General features: G+C 38.5%; 1 protein-coding gene and 1 long non-coding RNA gene across 17 annotated transcripts in view; one reads left to right on the forward strand and one right to left on the reverse strand.

Annotated features, from left to right (window-relative positions):
* Positions 1-4,208, reverse strand: part of gjb9b (gap junction protein beta 9b) — an 81,244-nt gene extending 77,036 nt beyond the window's left edge. For 7 of the 16 annotated variants that reach the window (XR_010331904.1, XR_010331903.1, XR_010331902.1 and 4 more), the window contains exon 1: positions 4,092-4,208. The gene's annotated coding sequence lies outside the window, so the exon portion shown is untranslated. The remainder of the gene's footprint in view (positions 1-4,091) is intronic. The other 9 variants (XR_010331897.1, XR_010331895.1, XR_010331896.1 and 6 more) reach the window with 8 other exon arrangements.
* A 220-nt stretch (positions 4,209-4,428) lies between these two features.
* The window catches only part of LOC135261382 (uncharacterized), a 41,183-nt gene continuing 22,861 nt past the window's right edge, over positions 4,429-22,750 (forward strand). Inside the window, exons 1-2 of the long non-coding RNA XR_010331906.1 lie at positions 4,429-4,746; positions 6,284-6,338. This is a non-coding gene — a long non-coding RNA (uncharacterized LOC135261382). The remainder of the gene's footprint in view (positions 4,747-6,283; positions 6,339-22,750) is intronic.

Below are 22,750 nucleotides of genomic sequence, written 5' to 3' on the forward strand. Positions count from 1 at the left end.
TTGCTATTTATTTTCATGCACTTAGCCTAGTTTAAGACCTTAGTATGTCTTCAGAAAAATGCACTTCAATTAAAACTTTTGCATTTCTTGAATCTACTTCATTATTCATTATTGTGCACATACAGTGAATTCTGCAAATTACACACATTAGTAATCTTGAAACTTGTTGGTATGCAAATCAAGATCAAAGGTCTAATAGTGGAACGATTTGACAGTTCAATTTTGTTTGATTTTAATTACAATTAGCCACATCTTTCAATGTTTTTCATCTAAAAAATTACCAAGATGAACATTCAAATTCAAATTTTTTATCAACTTCTAGGGGTCGTTTTAGGGGTGATTTTTGCAAAACTTCACTCCAGCCCCCCCAATCTTTTGAGGAGACGCCCACACACGCCCACTGCACCCCCCCCCCCCCAATTATTGGACAAAAATTATTTCTGTCCTTCCATTTCCACACCCTCACTAGCCACCACTGCACTTCAAAGTAGTGAATCACACAAATAAAAATTGGAAAGATTAATTCGGTATTCCCACGAACCTGAAATCCAGTAGCATTCTTACCAACTTAGTTTGAAATACAAAAATATACACATAGCTCCAACCATATAATCAAAAGTAGTGAAAAATATGAAAAATTTCAAAACAAGGCTTATGAAAAAAAAAAAAAAACAATTCAGTCAGCATGGCAAATGCTACACTGACTAAAAATCAAACCAACAGCGCTCCTTTGGTGTGAAACACTCACACTCAAAACAATCATCTTTAGTAAGCGTGACAAAAATGTTAGATTCAGTTTTCAGCAGACAGTGATGTCTGCACTCTACATATACTGGTGGTTATGCTAAACTCTTCCATAAAACTGTATTATACTTTCACTTGCGGACCAAAGTAACAACTGGATGATTTGCTGATTTTCCCTACTCAGCCTGTGCAGAAAAATGCACCTTCCAATGAGCAGACAAGTAAAATGTATTAGCAATTGTAAAATGTTACTGTGAATTGTATCTTTGTCAATCCAGGCAAGATTTCTGTTGGACATTGGCCATCTTACCAGGAATCAAAAATGATCCCATTTTAGCCCCACCTTGTTGACTCCTTTATTGTAAATAATGAAATTTCACGGAACTTTCACAAGAGTGAGTAGTAGAGTAGTCAAGATTCAGAACAATTGTAATTAAGTTTGAAGTGAAAATGCTTCCCCCAAAGTTCTGCAATATTATCTGGCTAAACTGTTAAACAAAAAAAGTTACACTTGGATTAATCTGTAAGTCAACAAAGATTTATTTGATATATACCTACGTCATCACAACTCAATGATGTGATAAATTTTAATTGAAGTGACAGCCAAAAACATACAAAGAGTTGACAAAGCCCTGTGGTGCACCATGGCAGACAGATGAGAGCAACGAATGTGTGTTATTACCTGTACCTTTAACCATCAGTAAGGAAAGAATGATGCCAACGGACAAGATGGGGATTGATGTCTAACTGTTGTGAACGGGAAAGTGGAATGTTCCGCCATATGACGTTCAGCTCGGAGGAAAAATCAATATGACATGTTCTGGCATGAGCTTTCCACTGCTGCAGGTGTTCTGTGATGAACCGAGAGGGATTGAGACACAGCGTGACCATAGCTTCAGTGGTGAGCCTATTCTTGTATGCAAATTGTATCGGTCTAAAGTTTCAGTTGCAAAGAGCTTATGATCCACTGTTCTTTCAAGTGATTTCATCACAGCTGTGGCGAGAGGGACTGTTCACTACGCAGTGCCCTTTGTTTGGTTATGAATTCTTTGAAGTTTTTCCACATCCTAGTTATTACATATACAGCTGTCAAGAGACATCTGAAATAGCCTATAAGATGCCAAACTGGACTGAGTTCTACTGAAAGAGATTTAAGAAGTTTGCTGTGGGATTTGGCCTAAGTTTGATGCATTACATGGGTTATTATTGCTCCTCTTCTGGTTCTACAGCTACAGGCTAGCCATATTAGCAATTTACATAATTAAATTGCTACTAATAGTTACAAATAATAGTAATAATTTAATTTCTGGGAAAGCTAGCAGGCATTAGATTGTAACATGTTTGTATAGCTGCAGTTAGAACGTGCTTGGTAATCCCAGATAGACCTGGTAGAGTCGGTCAATCAGAAATCCATTCGCTCTGTTCATGAAGGCAAATTTGCAACAAAAAAAGCAAATATCTGTTACCAAGGACAACTGAGCTGTACAACAATCTTGGATACAGCTGGTTCAGATAGAGCTGACATTTATTGTGCAGGAAGTTAGACGTACTGGGTTTAATTTTCCAAGAAACTACTCCAGGTGTTCTTAAATAAACACAAATGACAGCTGCTGCAAAAAGTCTGTGGGATGCCTGGAACAGCAAGAAAGATGTTTCCTATTCCATTTGAGATGTTATCTGTTCCAGGAGAGACTCCGGAATGAAATTAATCTCTTCTTTTCTTTCATTTGTTTAAGCTGCTGTAGGTCTATGTATGTGGTGATAGAACAGAAATGATTTCTTTGTTTGTCATGGCATCTCAGGCAATCTGAGAAGTCATTATCTATTGTGATGGTGAGGGCACTAGTTCCACTTTTAAGTGGATAAACATTCATCCTCACTTTGAAAAAAGAGAAAGGTGGCATGCAAGTGTGACCTGAACGGTATTGTACCGGAGTTCTAAGAGGGGATATCGTACTGTACTCTCATCTCCATAAATAATAATAAGAACAAATCCCTTTTATGATTGGAGAAGTGTGTGTGTGTGTGTGTGTAGTGGGGTTCTCATTGTTTCATTACCCTGGAGTTGTCCTCCTGAATCACTCTTGTGAAACTATAGTGGATAAAAAAGTTTTGCTTCTTCAACCACAGGTGGACTGTACTGTAGTATCATTTCTATTTTCATGTATTATTCATATTTCCATAGAGACCAACTTTTATTAACCCTTCACAGACATATAGTGCTAATTGCTTTTCTGGCCATAATCATACTGTTAATCAGACGCACGGACACACACACAAACACTTCCTCAGGGGAAGTAGATATTTCACATATGGTGCAGCAGATACCCTGATCTGGGTTGAGAAAGAGACGGTATATATTCTATGGGGCAGATTGATGGCTTCCCTGGGGAACATCAACATATCCAGTCTTGTTACTCAGCTCAGACTTGCATTTAATCTCTGAATTCATTTTCTTTTGAAAAGTGCCTTCGAATGCAATAATGTGTGAGAAGTATTCAAGAAATGGTTATTGAAAATGATTGTTTTTTTTGTAACAAGTTTGGAATATCCAATGCTTCATCACTGGTACACACACACTGTCAGTTCTGGAGAGAGCAGATGAGCACACCCTCCCTGACCCTCCAAAGCCTACACACCTGTCTACCACTTCACCCTGCACTGTAAGAGCTGAGCTACCCAGCCGTTGTGTCTGAGGAGTGCCCTTCAGCGACTACACATGCCCAATCAGCCAGAGGAGTCCTTCATGCACATAGGGACAATCATATCAATAGAGAAACAGAAAAATCTTGCCACAAATTCACAACAAGGGAAAGTTATCTAAATTGAACTTCCCCTTCCTTGCATAAAGGAAGATTGGTTTGCTTGTGCGTATGCTTACCCTTTCGGTTACAGCTGCACTCAGTACTTAGTAAAAGACATGGAGACCGTTTCCAGAGGTTAGTTTTTATCGCACTGTTATTTGTTAAACATATCAATAATTCCAGGCAGTATGTTTGGGTGAGGGTACATTTACATTTTTTCCTTGACAGAATTCCATTATATTGGAGGTTGTAACGGAGCGAACGCTCCGTTCCTGCTAGGACACTAATTTTTAAAACGATGAGGTTTTAACTGTGTATGTGCTTAATGGTAGCGGATGTTAGGCGCAAGTACGTCGCTTTCAAAAATGTGATGTGCAGCACGTTTTCCAGTTAGTCAACTCAAACACATTCGCTACTGTACATCTGTTCACCACCATAATGTACTGCAAATAACTTAAACATACACATCTTGTTTCAAACATGAAATAGATTTAGTTTACTATACCATGTTCTATAAACGCAATGTTAGGAGTTGCTACTAACCGTTGTTTATCCCGTTTGTTCCAACTTCCACGTTCAAACTGGAATGACGTAATCCGAATGTCACGATTCTGTGCAATTTTATTGGACGCGCTGGACAAGAAGAATTGGCTATTTTACACGGGGGGAGGCCTTACAGTGTAGTTGGCAATATTTTAACGTACACAATTAGATACGTGATTATTAGATATAAAATAACACCTGATAATATATCTAATGATTTCTATGTGTAAAAAATATACTGTCATTTCGTCTGGGAGATAATTGAATATAGTATGCAAATGGTATAGTCTGGATAATGTAGAGTACATAAGCAGGTTATTTGCAGTCGCTCTGGTGGCTGGTAGTAGGTGGGTGTAATTGAATAGGAATAATTGATGTGCTGATTCTTTTGTTTTGTATACATTACTGTTATTTAGCAGACGCTTTTATCCAAAGCGACGTACAAAAGTGCATATCAAGATCATTGAAACAACTACCTTATGTAGTTGTTTCAAGATCATGGAAACAACTTCATAAGGCACAGTATGTATATACATTTTGTATGATAGTTGAAGGCAATTTTGTAAATGAAACGCCCCGCTTGGGTCACACAAGTTCGAGAATCATTTCCAAAGTTCGCTGTAAGATCCACCGACCGACCATCCTTGTAACAGAGGTATATGAAATATGTGATTATCAGATATATGCTAAAGCAGTTTTTATTGGATATACGAATGAAACGAATTTCCTGACTGATATCTAATTAGTTTAGCACTAATTATTTGCTTTAAGAAAGCAATGACCTAATGCATTTGTTTATTCTTGCAAATGTCAGCCAGTGCATGTGAGATTACAGCATAGGTAATATAATGAGAAATATGATTTCTCTTAATATCTCTCTAAAACAATGATATCTGGTGTAAGCATGATAATAGTATATGATAATGGTTTTGTGTCCTGTTCTAATGAATAGATTAAGGGGAAATGGGAAAAAATGTAATTCATGTACTTCACCTGAAATAATGATGATGAACATTTTTATTACTGTTATTTCAGTGCTTCTAATTTGAAAAGATTACTATTCTCCAATGCTCCCATAATATCACATACATTATACATAATGTGTAACACATGTTCGAGTGATGACGACCTTAATTTATATGAAGCTGGGTTTTTCTTTTTTCTTTTTTGAGAGATGGGGAGGGATAGGTTAATCTTATGATATGTTTCAATAGAAAGTAAATGGTTTTAATTATTTTAACCCCTGAACCTTGATGTGACAGTCTGTCAAGCACTCTCATTGCTTTTATCAGATGTGCCGGGTTAATTAGAAACTCAGTGGACTGTTTAATCAGACACATTAGAAATGGGGCGGCTTCCTCTGTCGGTCTTTGCATCCTCTGATGCATTCACTTCCTGGCCTCTTTCACCCACTTCCTCCTTCAGATCTCATCATCTCATCCTGCTGGAATGCAGATGTGCAGATGCTTAAATAATTGTCAGTTTAATTTGATTGTAATCATGTAATTATTAGTAATGCTGCAGTGGAGCATGCATATACTGTGTGTGTGTGTGTGTGTGTCTGTGTATGTATTAGGCCACCTGTGTTTGTTTTTGAGAAAGAAGAATTCAGTTCATTTATGCGCATTTATTGAATAACAAACCCAAGTACATTTATTTTTCAATGTCTGCCTATAATAACCTGAAAAGATCAGTTTAACTTACAAATAATCTTAGAAATGACTTTCCTCAAAATATCCTTTGACAGTAGCCTTTCCAATCCAATCAAGGGACAGTTAATCCCCTGAGGTCTACCTTGTTGCCGGCGATGAAAAAGGGGGGATATGGTATTTAATTTGTAATAACTTAGCTATTGTTTCACGTGGTAACTTATTTTAAATTGCACTGTGAAGCTAAGCTCTGTGGTTACACAGTCCCCTGCTTGAAATTTGGAAATTGGAGTTTCTTGTTTGATGCATACTATCTCGGTACTTATAATTTTCAACACAAAGGAGCCAGCTATGTTTGTCTCACACTTGTCTCACACTGGTTTTTGCTGGCGCTAGGAATGTCACACAGACATCCAGCCACATATTCTCAGTCACCCTCTTATCCAGAAAATGCAAGATTCAGACACATACAAGCAAGGCATTTTCTTTCCTATTGTTTTACTCTTTTTAAAAATTGTATTATATTATTCCTTTGCTTCTTAGATGGCGACCAACAAATTACGACCCAGGAGGCGCTAGACACGTGTTTGGAGAGGAGGTATGTTTGGAGCGCTAGGTTAAACGCCAGTTGAAGAAAGTTTATAGCTTGCAGTGGAACTGTTTGTGAAGAATGGCTAAACCCATTTGTTAAGTAGTTGTTTACTAACTTACTGTTTGTGAAATGAAAAAGAAAAATCTATTGCTGTTCAATATACTTTTGCGCATTTGGAAACCAGCTGGATTGTAGTTCCAAATATATATAGATAAAGGTGCCAAACTCTGCATAAAATTTATTACAATATTGTCTAGCAAAAATATATTTAGTATATTTTAGTATAACTACAATCACGTAGTGTAAACAGGAATTGTGCATGTAGTAAGGATTAGACAGCAGTACAGTTTTCTTTTGCGGCTGTCGAGATAAGGTACTTTGGTTGTTTTGTTTGTATTTTTTGAGTGATAGTCTATTGTTTTGTGTGCATTAGCTGGTATACTAAACATTCAGAGTAATAACAGTAATGAAGTGTCCAGGGGAAAACCATGGTGATGCATGGAGACTGTGTGTCCAAATATATAAAAAACAGAAAAAAGCTCTTAATGAAATTATCGGACCATAACTCGCTTGCAAAATGTATATTTAGTGTAATAATCACTTTGTGAAAAAAGAAAAAGTGCAAGTGGGAACGTTTCACACAAAACACTTTTGGTGATAATGAGACCGTGCTCCAACCTCCCCCCTTTCACCCATTGTCACGTTAGAGGCAGGCTTGGAGAGCTGTATTTTACTAAAATAATCTAAAATATAAATAGTGTGATGAAGAGTGAGATATGGTGTGTGAAAATACAGTGACTCAAATTTAGGCTGAAATATTCAGTTCACCTAAAATTTGATGGATTCTTAAATACATTCATATATATATATATATATATAGGCACTGCCAACATTGCCAAGTGCCTGTCTACCTCATTTTGGTCAGAAACAGTTTTGAGCATTGGCATAGCTAAATTCTTATATGATTATGTTTTACATAGTTATTGTTTTTGTGTGGTCTGTTGTATTTATTTGAAGTGCATTTCTTACCAAAGGCCATAAAAAGCAGTATTATGAATGAAAAACTCTTCCATCTTGTGTGCTATATTTTATCAATATATTGAGTAAAATTTCAGTTTTCTTGGCTTTTCTGTCCGTTTGCCATATTACAGTCTTCTAACATGACTCTATGATGAAATGGCAGAGAGGACAATTTTGTACTAAAAAAATATGCAAGACCTGATGTGCAAAAAAATAGAAAAATCAGAGGGATTCTATGGCCTATTTTCACCCAAAATGGGGAAAATAGGCCCTAGAACTCTCAGTGTTAAGTTGAGCAAAGTCTTATCTACCTTCACCTCACGGACGGATGACTGGACATTCTCCTTAAGAATTTTCCGGTACAGAACAGAATTCATGGTTGCATCATTAATGGCACATCATCCAGGTCCCGAGGCAGCAAAGCATCCCCACACCATCACATGACCACCACCATGTTTGACTTTTGGTATGATGTTCTTATTCTAAGCTTACCAGTGCTCTCTTTTGGGGGCCTATTTATACGAAAGGAGGCTATTTTGAGGAAAAGTTGTGTCCAAGATTATTTTAATGTTTAACTCATCTTATTGTTATTTTAGGCACAGATTTTAAATTGTGTATATACTTTGGTTTGTTATTCAGTAAATGCACATATATTAACTGAATTCCTCTCTACTTAAGGTTTTATATACAGTATATACATATATATTTATACATATTTCTCCATTATATGGTTGGAAGGTCACATAGCAGATGCTACTGTAAGTTTCCCCTCTGCCCACTCACAACATCCACTACAGCAGCTGTAAACTGTAATAATTTGGCCAGAATGTAGACTTAAAAAACACACATTTAAAGGAAAAGACCAACTTTTTGGAAATTTTGCTTTTTGGTTTGGTCAGAAAGTTATGGTAAATCAAACCAGGAGGCATGACGACTAGCAACAAGAAGACTATAATACAAGTGAAATATAAGTGCTGGATGAAGATACAAGTGTAACATGAAAGTGCTACAGGAACAAAGTAGATGGATTCAAGTGATAAGAGCGATCCTAGATAGGGGGTGCCCTGCAGAGTAGTGATAGTCCAGGTACAGTTTGAAGAGATGCGTTTTCAGACCACAGTGGAAGATGGGCAATGACCGAGTGGTTTGTTGAGGAATGGGGAGTTTATTCCTCCACTGGGGAGCTGGGGTGGAGAAGCTCCGTGGTTGGGATGAGCAAGAGCCATTCACTCAGACGACAGGGAGTGCGAGTTATTAAAAAACCAAAAACAGAGCACAGTGGTCAAGCTGGCGTGTAGGGTTGGATCATGTACTGTAGGTAGGTGGGAGCTGTCCTGTTGGCAGCAGTGTAGGCTAGGATCAGGACTTTGAACCTGATCCTGGCAGCGACCGGGTAGCCAGTAGAGTGCCCGCAGCAGGGGTGTAACACTAGCAACTCTAAATTTGCTAAGTGAAGTGATGGAAAAACCCTTTTCAGCATCTCCAAAAGCTGAATTATTTACACATGCACAGCTGTGCTGTGCTGCCTGAAGTGTGAATTTGGGGTTGCCAGGTATGCAGTACTATTAACTGCCTTGGAAGTGGCAGTGGAACGTTTACAGTCAGTGACACGCATACCTGGCAACCCCCAACTCAGGCTTGTATTTCTGTCACTTCACAAATATTGCTTTCATTGACAGCCATTTATAGAGGTAGTGCAGTTAGCATGCAGCCTGTAGATATTGTCTCATATTTTTATACTGAAGAAACGGGCATGAAATTGGTATCAATGTTATCATCTGACCATAGGTAAGATAGCCAAAAATTGGACTATTCCTTTAATTGATATTCAGTATCTTACAATACTAACTACAAAACTCCATTAATTCCAGCTCTTGATTTAGGAGAGCAAGAAGCTACAGCGTGCATGATTATATCATCACAAAAAGAACACTTTCAGTCACCAAGGTTAGTGAGAGGGATCTTGAGGCTGTGACCCCACTTTGTGTTCATGCCTTGGCCCCTACATAACAGAGGGCGGGAGAGGGATGAGGGTTACGCATGGAGGATTTGGGTGGCGAGCTATCCTCTAGTGAGTCTCAGGTTGGTCTCATTATGAAGGTAATTCCTTCAGCACATCTACAGCATAATCGAAGATGATGGTAATGATGTTTTAATGGCTTGTGCAGTGCCCGGTGGCAAGATTCTAATACCCGATCTGCCTTTGCCGCTCTGTGAGAGGAAGATTAATAGAAAACGAACGGCCATTATATCTGAGCAAGAAATCAAATCAGACTGCAGTCCCCTTCTCCTCCTTCCCTCGCTCCCCACCACTCTCTTTCCCTCACATCCCTTTGTCTTCTTGTCCTGTACTGTAGCTCTCGTCCTTTCCAAACTTTGAAAGAAATCAACAGATTTGATCTTATATATACTGGCATTTGAACCTAATGAGGAAAGACACTTGGTGAGCTGGACTTATAATTCATCCCAGTGTTACCGAGCAGAGCTTTAGAAGCTAGCAGGCTCTGTACAGGCCTATTACAGTACAATCCTGCTTAGAGATAAGATGACAGGCAGTAGTGACATGGGGAATAAATGAAGACCCTTTGTCTCTGATTTTTTCTCTTTGATGTCTGTTTGCCATTGATCAGAATCAGTTAATTTTTAAATGTGTGGCTATCTCTTATCTACAGTCAACAAACGGGACATGTTATTAAGTCACATTGATATGTGGAGGGCTCTACTTGCATTTATTTTAAGGGAATCTATCAGGATTACCACTTCCCAAAAATTCATGGTTGAGGAATGTCAGCCTGGGCTATTTTTAATCTTTAAACCACTGGTTGGGCAAAGCAGATGCACAGCAGGGTTGTGGAAGTGGCATCATGAGAAAGTGTGGCAGAGCCTTTTCGGATAGGCCTCCTCTTCTTGTGGAGAGCAGATGCTTTGTAGACACTTTCTTAGATCACATCGCAAAATATGGGAAAGTTTTATAACATTATTAAATCCCAGGGAGAAACTTTCTGTTGCCACTTTTCTACCCAGAACACACACATGAAAAGAAACACAACATTATGATTCTAAATTAGGGAACCATGAGGAGGGATAATAATCAGAATCACAGAGCAAGTGGGGATTTTCCATTTTGAACCCAAAAGTGAGTATCAGTTGCATAAACTTGTTCCATTTAAAGATTTAATACATTTCTGTTACAATAAGCTGCCATTATACAAATATGACCTTAGATTTGTTTTCACACCACACTGTTCTAAGCTTATCTCAAATACACCAGACGATCCTTATTCGTGTAGCTTTATTTAATGGTGTATTGGCATGTCCTGGCATCTGTTTGTACAAAGTATAAATATATTTTCAACAGAAAGCCTGTAGTACTTTCAGTAGATCATCTAAAGTATAATTTTAAGAATCAGTAAAATGTACATTTCCCCTAACTTGTCTTGACATTTTGTAATATATCTCTCTTTGGTGAACATATACCCCTGGAAAATCTGTCAAAATTGCATGGCAGATTAGCATTAGATCCAGATCCCTTGGAATATGCTAATATTCCATGATGGTATTAACAGATTGCATTCTTGTCAGTGATGTCACTCTCCAAGACATTGATTGTCACCCGTACAGGTGCAGTCAACCTTGTGGATACTCAATATTGAATTATTCAACCAAAAGCATAGGCAATCATTACTGAGATGTCATTATTTCCCTTCAATACGCTAGACAGGCTGACAGAGCATCATCATAATCGATTTCTTGAGTGGGACTCCGGATGGTGTCTGAAATGAGGGGTGGTTAGTGTGTGTGTGTGGGTGTGGGTGTGTGAATGAAGGAGGACTGATGGACATGCAGACCTCTTCCAAAGGCCAGAGGCTTGCAAATTCAAATTGTAGACTTGGCAGACTCCCCTTCTGTTTAATTAAAGAAAATGCATTTGCAATGAGAGAGAGAGAGTGAGCAAAAGAGAGAGGGAGAGAGATGTGGCTAAAAACAGGCTTTATAAAACTCGACCTTCTGGAAAAAAAATCTCTCACCATTGCTTCCTCCAACTCCCAAGACGCTATGAATTTCAACATGGCTGAACCCAAGACCTCCAAGTTTGAGGCTGCCAAAAGTAGAAGTCTAGGAAAGTATTCTTAAGAAAGTGGACTGCAAATAAATAATGTGTGCAGCATATTCCCCTAAAACATTTATATATAACAAATCTATAGGTAGACAGGTAAATGTTTAATGACCATGAATATTGCTTCCTAATGGCACCACTCACAAAGGAATCTGTAGACATGACTTGTAAAGATGCTGGGGAAAACTGCAATATGTAACAGGAAAATAGTCAATTTATAAGGACATATCCAGGGGAAAATGCTGTATGTTTGTATCAGCCATTTTCAGTCCAAACACTATGGGCTCTATTTTCCGACTGGCGCATAGCGTGTTGTGAGCCATCGCACTGACAAAGTGGTATTTTGACACGCATGAGCCGTTTGGGGAACTTCCTGACTCACCGTGCGCTGAAATGTGAGTCGCTGCTGGGGGTGTGTCATTCAAGTTCGAGCAGCGGGCTGCAATTCCGGTGCAGCTCATTGCAATTCTCCGATCTGTATGGTCTGCGATTTGCGCCCTCGCCACCCGCCTGCTCAGACCAGAGGCTCTTCATGAAAGTTGCAACGTGTGTGCAGAGAACTGCGAGATTTGATCGATTTCTCATGCTCTTTTTTGAGCAGGTCATGTAGGCACACACTTTTCCGCACATTCCCAGTTGTACTCAAAGTAAAGGCTCAGAATTGCCTGTCTGGTCCCTGGGTCATTCCCTGGTTCATTCATCGGTTTGGTGGCTGGTGTGAGCCAGAGCAATGTCAGTTTAGTCATTCATGCAGTTTGTTCAAGTCTAGTCCAACATGCCAGTGAGTACATTGTTTTTCCTTCATCACCTGGAGCAAATATAAATTTCCCAGGGTTTTGCATGCCATCATTTGCAAACGTGCAGTTGCATCTTCCTTCTACCCAACCACTCGCTTCCATGAATTGAAATGGGGTCCAGTCCATTAACATTCAGGTAATCTGTGGAAGCAAATTACCTGATGACACCGCGGGAAAGTATCAAGATGGATCCTGTCCCTGTTATGCCTTTAGCATCAACTATGTGTGCATGTACAACACTTGCACAAGGTGGGCATAAAATTGGCACATACACTATATGACCAAAAGTATCAGGACACCCTGATGGGGTTGTTTTTCATGGTTTGGGCTAGGCCCCTTAGTTCTAGTGAAGGCTAATCTTAATGCTACAACATACAATCACATTCTAGATGATTCTGTGCTTTCCCAAAAGTTTGGGGAAGGCCCTTTCCTGTTTCAGCATGACAATGCCCCTGGGCACACAGAGAGGTCCATATAGAAATGGTTTTGTAGAGATCAGTGTGGAAGAACTTGACTATATCATGTAAAAAAACAACGCTCCATCAGTTTTGTTTTTGGATACATATGTCATCAACAATGATACCTCATGATGTTCCTTGGGCCTTGATTATCTCTGACCTGTATTTTGGCTGCTTTTACTGGAAGTTACTGTGATTCTGTCTCCTTCCCCTGTACTGTTGCAAATGTCCCTATATTAAGACTAGAGTCACACTGACACTATATGCAGCGCCAGAGATCACCTAAGGTGGGCAATGTACTCTCAGGTAATAATGAGAACTTGCTCTCAACTGACCTACCTGGTGGCACAAAGTTAATAAATAAGCATACTCTGGGCTACCCAAAACCTTGCAGACGTATTTAAACTTGTTTTATTAATGTTTTTATTGCACATTTGCTTGGCACACAAAATGACTTTTCTCCAAGGTGAATTGTGTAGTTTGCCTTTTACATACTAATAATTTGTACACCTAGACATAAACATATGTGGTTCAGCTTGCCAAAACATAACATAACATAACACACAGCACTACATTATTAAACGTGGGCTGGAAAGGTAGAAATGGGTGCATGGATGTCTTAGGGGCAGAGCTGAGAGAGAGAGAGAGGGAGAGGGAGAGATCACATGCCAGAACAATGCATCACACTGGCAGAGGTCAGAAAGGGCAGAGCTTATAATTAGGTATAGAATAGGCTGGTAATCAAGCAACTAATACAATGTTTCAGGAGATAATTAGTCACAGTGCGTGGAAGGCCAGGGAGCATCTAATTCACTGAAACAAGCAGGAAACAGAGATGAGCTCAATCTGATTCCCTGTCTCTCTTTCATTTTCTCTCCAACCCCACTGAGGAGAGAAACCTCCTGAGATGATGCTAATGAGGGAAACAGAGCGATGGTGTGTGTGTGCGCTTGTGTGTGTCTGCGAGCGTGTACGTGCGCATATATGTGAATGATTATGTGCATGCATTTGGGTTGTTCCAGCCCTTTCCCAAACCCGACTCAATTTTCTCTCATCAGAAGACACACTCAGTTTTAAGAGAGATGTTACAATGCTCCCCTAATTATGCTTTAATTAAAGGGAGAGCAGACCTGCTGTGAATCACACTAAAAACTGTCTGCAGCTGTCCACTGTGACACACAGGCATGAAAGCACATGTGTACACACATGCACACACACACACACACACACACACACACACACGTGTGCACACACATCAGCTAAACAAAAATGGCTGATGAGCATTTGTATGGCACATGATGCATCCTGGGCTGGGTCTTGTCTGTTTTCAGAACTTGAACCAATATTGTGAACAGTATGAAAGACACATGAAAGAATATTATTTTTCTGTAAATTGCTTTATGTATGCTACAACGAGAAGGCAGCACTTGCTAGTTAAATATATTTATTTGTTGGTTTATTTTATGACACTTCCAAACATTGTGTCTTCAGAGCACTGAAGTGAATTTTTAATGTTATTTGCATGCCCTTTACAATGAGATTCAGTTGATCCTTTCAGAAAATAAAGTTAGTAGGCTTACGGAATGTATCTTTAAAGTAAGATTTCATATTTCTCCCTGTGCCCTTTGAGTTTTTGACCCCTGGTACAGAGAAGGGAGATTCCGTCTTAATTAAAATACAACCTTGAGAAAAACAATAATCATGTGACACCAGACCAGAGCAGCAATGCAGGATTTGTGGCCTACCGAAACTCTGACCGTGTTTTTCCACAGCAAGTCAATTACAGATGATCCTTAACATGAAATCAGCAGCGATGCCTTTATCTGTGTAACGAAACCAGAGTGAGAGGTTTGGCCATGTCCCTGTGCTGTGAACACTGGGGGGAGGCAGCATAATGCAGGCAATAAAAAAATAAAAAAATCTAAATTTCAAGGGGAATCATACATTGTCAGCCCTTTTCTCTTCCCTATCGTTATAGATGGTGCCTGGATGGGCGTTGTTACTGTGGTTAAGACAGGGGGCCTCACTGTCAAAATAGTTGATGGTAATCCTCTGCTCCCCAATCAAATGGGAATTTTTAAAATAGCTGTCGAATTCATACATTTGGGAGATATTTTGCGATTTGGGGCACTATGTTCATCCTGTAACTCTACAATAATATTTGCATTAATTAACATGAAATAATTCCTTAGTTAGCATGAACAAATAAGTTATGCATCTATTATAAACAAATTGTTCATTTTACCTAAACTACAGCACATGTTTTGTATGATCTTTGTTTAGGCCTTGTTTAACATGGACAAATTATTTATCAGTGTATTCACAAAGCATCTGTAGTACTTCATCATTTTAACTGATTCTTAATGTATTAAAACCTGAGTTCAACATCCAGCTGCCATCCTACTCTGTAAAACAGGTTGTGGAATCTGGGCCCCATCTGTTGACATCCAGGTTTTTTTATGTCAGAAAATTAAATGAGCCGAATGTGTGCACACTTTGTAAAAACGATTCATACCTTACCAATGGCTTAGTGATGTGTGATGAGTGTTATCCTGGTCTTAAACATGAGTTAACTGAGTTTGCAGCCCTTGATGCAAAATAAGCAATGCGCTACACAACTTAAAAATGGCTAAATAATGTTTGCTTTAGTGTTACATCATGATGTCAAGCATTAGTTGATTCACTTTGCAGGGCCCGTATTAAAGTATACATGGTTCATGCCTAACAAATGGCTTCATATGTATTTAAGCATCATGCCACGGGCTCAACAATTTGCTGGTTCACTTTGCAGTACTGTGAAGTTGTTTGCTGTGAAGTAGGCTTAGTTCACATTTTACTAATGTCTTAATAATCTTTGTTACACCTTATTTAATGGTGTCAAACATTAGATGGCTTTCTGTAGTTTCTGTTGTACATGGTTAGGCAATGGAAAGGGGAGATTTTACCATCTTCCTTTATGCAGTTGTCATTTTCACTGTTAGAAAGTACAGCTCTGTCCCAGCCTCTGTAAACTGACAGTGTGAGTGGTGTGCAGGCCAGTCTTAATGGCCAAATGGTGCTCAGTGAGTCTCTTCCTTGTCAGATGTCTCTCAATTTTCTATCACTCACCATGGTCAGGTAATCTGCCATAATATTCTTTCTTCTTAGTGTCTAACAGCACCCAAGTTTGTGTGGTGCATTTGTGACCATATGCTATTGTCATTTTGCTTTTGCTGCCTTACAATTTGATTTTAAAAAATGAAGTTTTTATTTTATTGGAACAGGTCCTGAGACCATGTGGTTAGTGGGAGTAAGTACATGGATCCTCAGAACCATTCTCTTGCCTACTTTGCCCTTCCAGCATGTTTGGAATGATGCATTACACTTTTAGGATACTTCTCTGTGAAAGATTTCTGTAGGGTGTTTGTGAAACATTGCCCATTTCAGCCAAATTTGTGTTCACCTTGGGTACTTTATGGCCAATACTGCATGTGTTTCTTTTGTTAAACTATAAACTACTGACTTTAATTTATAATGGAGCTGTGTGGGAGTTATTAGGTACTTCTGTATGAAATGGGTTCAGTAAGATGCCTCTGTGTCACTATTAATATACGACAGGTTGTACTTCAGTTGCTTATCAGCTTTCCCCTGTGTTTAGAATACCTGGCATGTATTATTGCTATCAATATACAGTAAATACTACCACTGTTACTACTACTACTGCTGCTTTTAGTACTACTACTGCTACTACTGATAATAATAATAATAATAATAATAATAATAATAATAGTATATGTATAGTTATTTTCTTTCCTAAAAGTATATAAATGATGGATATAAAATCCAACCTTCCTTGTCTGCATTTAAATGCTTTTTCACTGCTGTCTGGCAGAAATGATTGATGATGAATGAATGAATAAAACATAAAGCAAAGTGCAGGGGTTTGTATTCTGTCAAGCAGATGCAAAACGTGCTTGGTAAACTACCCTCCAACATGACCCAACTTTAATAAACTTTTTCTGAGTGACTCGTTGCCGTCATTGGCTTTGTCTGCTCCAATATTAGGAAAATTGACTTACTACCCAGGTTTTCTGGCTCACCTGTGTTTATAAAGTGTCTCACAGAACCATTTCCAAACTGTTCTCCTGGATGGGTGATCAAACATGAGAATTCACAGCATAAAATACTTTACCATGTTTAAACATGTATGCATCCATTCACCTTTTCAGACAAACAGGTCTTGACAGTTGGTCAAATAAGCAGTGTTAGCACAAATACTGAAAGAAAGCTATATCAGTATGCTGAAGAAACAGAAAGAATCACCATAACTGTCAGTGCAACATACATATATTACACAGTTTTTGATGCCCATTTGTTCGTGTTGTTGCTATGCTGACGGTTATTTAATTTTCTTGCAAGTAAGTCGAACAAACGTCTGGCTTCCATGTTATTCTAAAAGTATTTACTGGCCTATGCTGCAAACCTATGGATAGGAATACCGAGCAGTGGGATGATTTTTTTGAAAAAGGACAAATTTAATTTGAAAAATTGAAGGATCAGTTTTGTAGGATCTGCATTTGCAGTTCTGGTGGGTGCTGTCAATCAAACATCATTTACCAACATTGTTTTATATGTTTCAGTGTAATTCTCTTCAACTGAAATAATGCATGAGAACAGGAAAAAAAACATGTGAAAGTCCTGTGCATCACTCAGTATTTCTCTAGTGTCAGAGATAAAGAGATATCAAGTTTAAAAAAATGTTTTAACAGATCCTCAAAATCTGGCCTGCTAAATGTTTACAGTCTACAAAGCTTGTACTTAAAAACAAAATAAGTAAATAAATAAAAATCTCACAAGGCATCTACAAGTATGGACTGTGCATAAGTGTAAGTTACATCGCTATCCTTGAAAATACATGGCATATTCTATGGATGTTTCCACCAATGTCATTTAAATTATCCACTACACATGTGAGTTAACACGTAGCAAGACATGCAGGGCAGAAGGTTGTTAATGTCTTTAAAAAATGGATGCATGGAACCAGTATATTTATTTATTTATTTATTGTTTTTAATTAATTTAAGTATAGCTTGAATCACTTTTTGTGACCAGGCACATGTGCAAGATGTGCCAATATTCTGCCTGCTCTTCCAAAATAATTAATCATAGATTAATTCATTATTAATACATTATTAACTTTTATTGCAGTGCCTGTCATAAAGTAGACATCACATGCTGCTTATAAAAGGTTTTAAGACAGACAATGAAAAACAAGTACTGCTGCTTAACAGCAGTAAATAATGCTCAGTGAGCTTTCAAGAGCAGTTCACATGGGGTAAGTAGAGTACTGTTTTAGGACACAGAAAAGCAATTTGTTGATGCTAATAGCATCAATAATTGGAAATAATGTTTTATTAATGATTAATTAATGTGACCTTAATGTAATCTGTTACCCTATTTTGTTCCCTTAATTAAGCATCATGTAATAAAACAGAAAGTTGGCCGTGATGCTAGTGGCATTTTCCTGCAATTCCATGCTTTTTTATGTGCTGAGAACTGCAAAAAGCCTTTACCCCCACGCTTCCAGCCCGAACCACGAGAAAAACTGGGCCCACAGTGTTAAGCAGAGATTGTTGAGTCAGATCATTAGACCCCCACGGCCATCAATTTTCGAGAAAATAAGGTGCATATTTATTTAATAACCTACAGCATTGCCATTGACTGACTGTGCCACATGCTGAGTCATGTGTAATGGGCGGAATGCAACGCATTGGTGGCGGAGGGCCCACTTCTAAATCTTGACTCTTTGAGTTAAAGTTGTTGAATTTTTCGGCGTGGCTTCCTGTATCCTCGCCCACAGACACCCCTCCCCAAATACACATGCAAACACATACAAAACTAACACACACAAACTCAGCAGCATATGCCCACAGTCATTAGGAGCGGTTGATTTATTAGACTGAAAAAGCTTTATTGACAAGAGGCTGCTGATACATACAGACACCGTGGGTCTCCATCAGTTGTTGCTGACTGCTGCATATCTCTATCTATCTCTCTCTCTCTCTCTCTCTCTCTCTCTCTTTTGAGCCTGCAGAGTAAACAGAATGGATTTTCTTCCATGGATCAATTCGATAAGCTCATTTCAAGTCAAAATAATTAGCTGGCATATTTTTTATTTTTTTTTTCTCTCCAAAGGAAAACAATGAGGTAGCAGCTGGCTCTGTGTGCATCTCTTTGAATCCTGCATGGTCTTTACCCATGAGCCCACTGTAATGAGTCATTATAGTCACTGAATTCCAGCAAGAGCCTGGATTCAGTTGACGGTACAGTTGTTGGGTGTCAAAGGTCAATTCCACTTGAGTGACTAGTGTTTAGCAATGTTGTTGAAAGGCCCTGGTTGGCTGGAGAGTGGCCTAGCATGGGGGAACTGTAATGAATGAGTGGGGACCCTGTTACCCCCACTGGGTTGAGAATGGGCTCATTGCCTGTCTAATTAAATGGGTAATGGAGTGGGCAGCCTGCCCATCACTGGGGGTGAAGGTCCCTGAACCGTGGTGACACCGCCGTGTCCTCTGATAGAAGGAACATGTGTGTGCACTCCTGCCCCTTTGGGGCCCTTTACTCACAGGGACCTTGGACGGCTGTCCAAGAGATGGAGCACTATCCACGGATATAGAATAGGTAAACATCCCAGTGGGCGAGCCAAACTGTGCCTCCACCTATAGTATCTTTGGAACCTCTGGAACAAAATGACCTCACCTCATGGTGGAAAATCAACCCATGTGCTTATATGAAACGCTGGTTACAATTTCTATGTAGTGTCGGTAACTACAGCTGCAGTTTATTCAATAAGACTACAGAAGACACTGTTAAATTACAAAAAAAATAATAAAACAAAGCCTTCCCTGTCACTTGCACCCATTACAGAAACCCACAGATACAGTACATATGTACACACATGTACAAGGACAAACCTCACAGTCATGGCAATGATGTGTTTTGTAATCAGGTCATTATGACAGAGAATATATTTACCCTCATCAGTCATTGCAGCACAGATTTTGGTTTTACAGACCCTATATGTGTCAGGGACATAATCGCTAGAATGCTGTCCATCCTTTCTTTTTAATGGCTTTTCCATCTCCTTCTCTGAATAAAACAGTATGCTGTTCTCTAATTTCTCCTCTTATTTGTTTTCCACAGTTACAAGCAGTGCTGTCCATCAATTAGAACCCCTTTGTCCTTCATTGTATTCCCTTTTTTTCTTAAGCTGTCAGCAGACGGCTGTTCATTGGCTGAAGCCTCCTCTCAGGTAATTACTCTGTAGTTCCCTGTTCCCGTGGACAGCTTTTTCTCCTGGTAAATAAATAAGGAAAGCAGTAAAGTGGCAACTTATCACTCCAGACATCGGAATAAGTAAATAAACTGCATAGATTCACAGGGGTTTCATTTTACGGAATTCTTTTCACAAAGATCCCCGGCAGTAAACAATTTATGCCAGATTTATAGCTACATTGGATGGGATTGTGAATTTCTGATATTCACCTTAAGGTAACATGTATGATTTTACGGCCCTTCTAGATTCTGTTTGCAATAAAATAAGTCTCCTCAACCCCACCCACACCATGAAGAGGTGAGGTGGTGAAAATTGAGAAATTGAAACAGAGATATTGAAAATTAGGGTTAGGGTTAGCAACATGAATGATTCCATATAGATGGTAACAGTAATTAGGCAGTGTTCTAATGATCTATACAGAGTGCACCCCTTCGGAAAATACGCTAGCTACTCTGTAGAGCTGTTGCAGCCATTTTGTGTTTTTCCTCTTTCGGTATTTAGCTATTCTGGACATTAGAATTGTGATTTAAACATGGAAACCTGCGTGGAATAAGTAACATTAGCTGGCCATAGGTCTATCATAGCTAGCTAATACACTTGTATTGTGACTAACTTTTTAATGAAGTTATCCGTAGCCTATCCAAATATTAGCTTTTTTATTTTCTCAGTTGCAACATAATATGTATATGTTCATGGCTATGGATAACTGGTACCTTGTGCAAATTGTAGCTACTTTATCTGGCCTATGTTCTGTAGTTCTTCCAACAACCTTCTTTATGCAGTTATTGTGCATCGCTTTGGATAAAAGCATCTGCCAAATAAAATGTTAATTTAATCTAATAATACTAAAAAGTACTAAAAATTGCTATATTTCTGAGGTATAGAGTTAGAAATAATACATTAAAAGTTTAGAAAGTATTCATTTAGCACCATTTTCAATAATTCAATGGAAGTACTACAACTTACGAAGAGAATGTTTACAAAGCCATTAATTAGAAACTTTGGTAGCTTCGGCACATGGCAGCTGCGTCGTGACGGCGAACCTATCATAAAGCTAGCTGGCATTTAAAACCCGTTTCAGAGGGTATTACAAAGACGTTATGTCTGCACTGCGCGATCATACCATTTAAAAAGCAAGACATTGCTAGGGAGGTGAATTTGATTGACTTATGGTTGCATGCAGTTTTATTAAATAATGTAATGACAAAAAATGTATGGTATAGCCTACATGGTATAAACTAATTGTATGGTATAACACGAGAAGGAACTATTTTTTTTCTTGATGGAATCGTTGTTTTCATAGAATTAATGACCAGAGGTTTTTGCTTAACAACGGTGCAAATAGAACTACCAACCAGAGTTTTTGCATAACAACGGTCCAAATAGAACTACCAACCAGAGTTTTGCTTGACAACGGTAAAATAATATGGCCGCGGAAAAATATTTAACTTTCAGCTGATTTAGTCGATAAAAATCAATAAATATTAAAGTAACCATATCATTGTTGGTAACCCGTTGTATAAGTGGAACAAACCCCTCCGGGCTGTCCCGTTATTGGAAAATAATGTGTGGTGGTTTAACGTTACAATGGCATCTTTGTATAATTTACAATAACGGGACAGTGTTTATTCCTTGCATAACACCCTTAACAAAACGACGTTAACAAATCACTGCAAGCGATGACATTCCATTTTTATCAACATTAGACATTACAAAAGGGTGCATGCCACTACACCGTCCAAAATGTATGAATTACCAGAGTTGCACGGAAAGGTAGCCTGCGTGTAATGTCAAACATTGCGAGGTAATGCAAAAGCATTTCCAGAGAATGCAAAAGTAGCTCAAAAAAAATAAAATAAAATCCACACCATGACCCTTAGGGGACTCAGTATTTTTTTTCATCCAGTCCAGGTTTTTTTTCTTCCAGTCCAGTTTTTTTTTCTTCCAGTCCAGTTTTTTTTTCTTCCAGTCCAGTTTTTTTTTCTTCCAGTCCAGTTTTTTTTTCTTCTTCCAGTCCAGTTTTTTTAATTTTATTTTTTATTTTATTTTACTTTTTCACCTCACAACAAATTATTTCTCAATAAAGGGACACCTCAGACTTTTAACAGTTCTAAAATCAATGCGCTACAAAATCCAGCATTCTAAAGCAGTTTAAGGGGAGGTAGCACCGTCAAAAATGATGATTTTGGTTCCATATGCTAATTTTGATATTTTTTGATATTTTGCTTTTATAACTTCTGTAGTTTCATTAAATGAACAAACTAAAGGTAAATAATTGTTATAAATAGTTCATTTAGATGATAACATAACACCATCGTCAAGTACACAAAGCATAAAATGAGCTTGTGACAGCATGTCCCCCAGTTAAGGGGGGCCCAGACAGTTCATAAAACTTAGTTTAGTTAAAAATCAAAATAAAAAGAGAGAGAGAAATGAGAAGTATAGTATGAGGATGTGGAAATATATTTAATAATTAATTATATGCCAATTTTAAATCAATTTGATGCTTTGAAGGCACAACAATTGCATTGCCAATGAATATTAGGTTAGAAAATACAACATTTGCCTGATTTAATGTGACTTCCGGTATAAACCACGCCCACGTCCGATCTTCTATCCGGATACAGATACAGATACAGATACAGACAATGACGTCTCTGCACACCCCTACCCTGTAGCCACGCCCACCCACACAAAAAAAATCGCCACAC

The sequence above is a fragment of the Anguilla rostrata genome, chromosome 8 (genome assembly GCF_018555375.3).
Source record: "Anguilla rostrata isolate EN2019 chromosome 8, ASM1855537v3, whole genome shotgun sequence".
Taxonomy (NCBI): domain Eukaryota; kingdom Metazoa; phylum Chordata; class Actinopteri; order Anguilliformes; family Anguillidae; genus Anguilla; species Anguilla rostrata.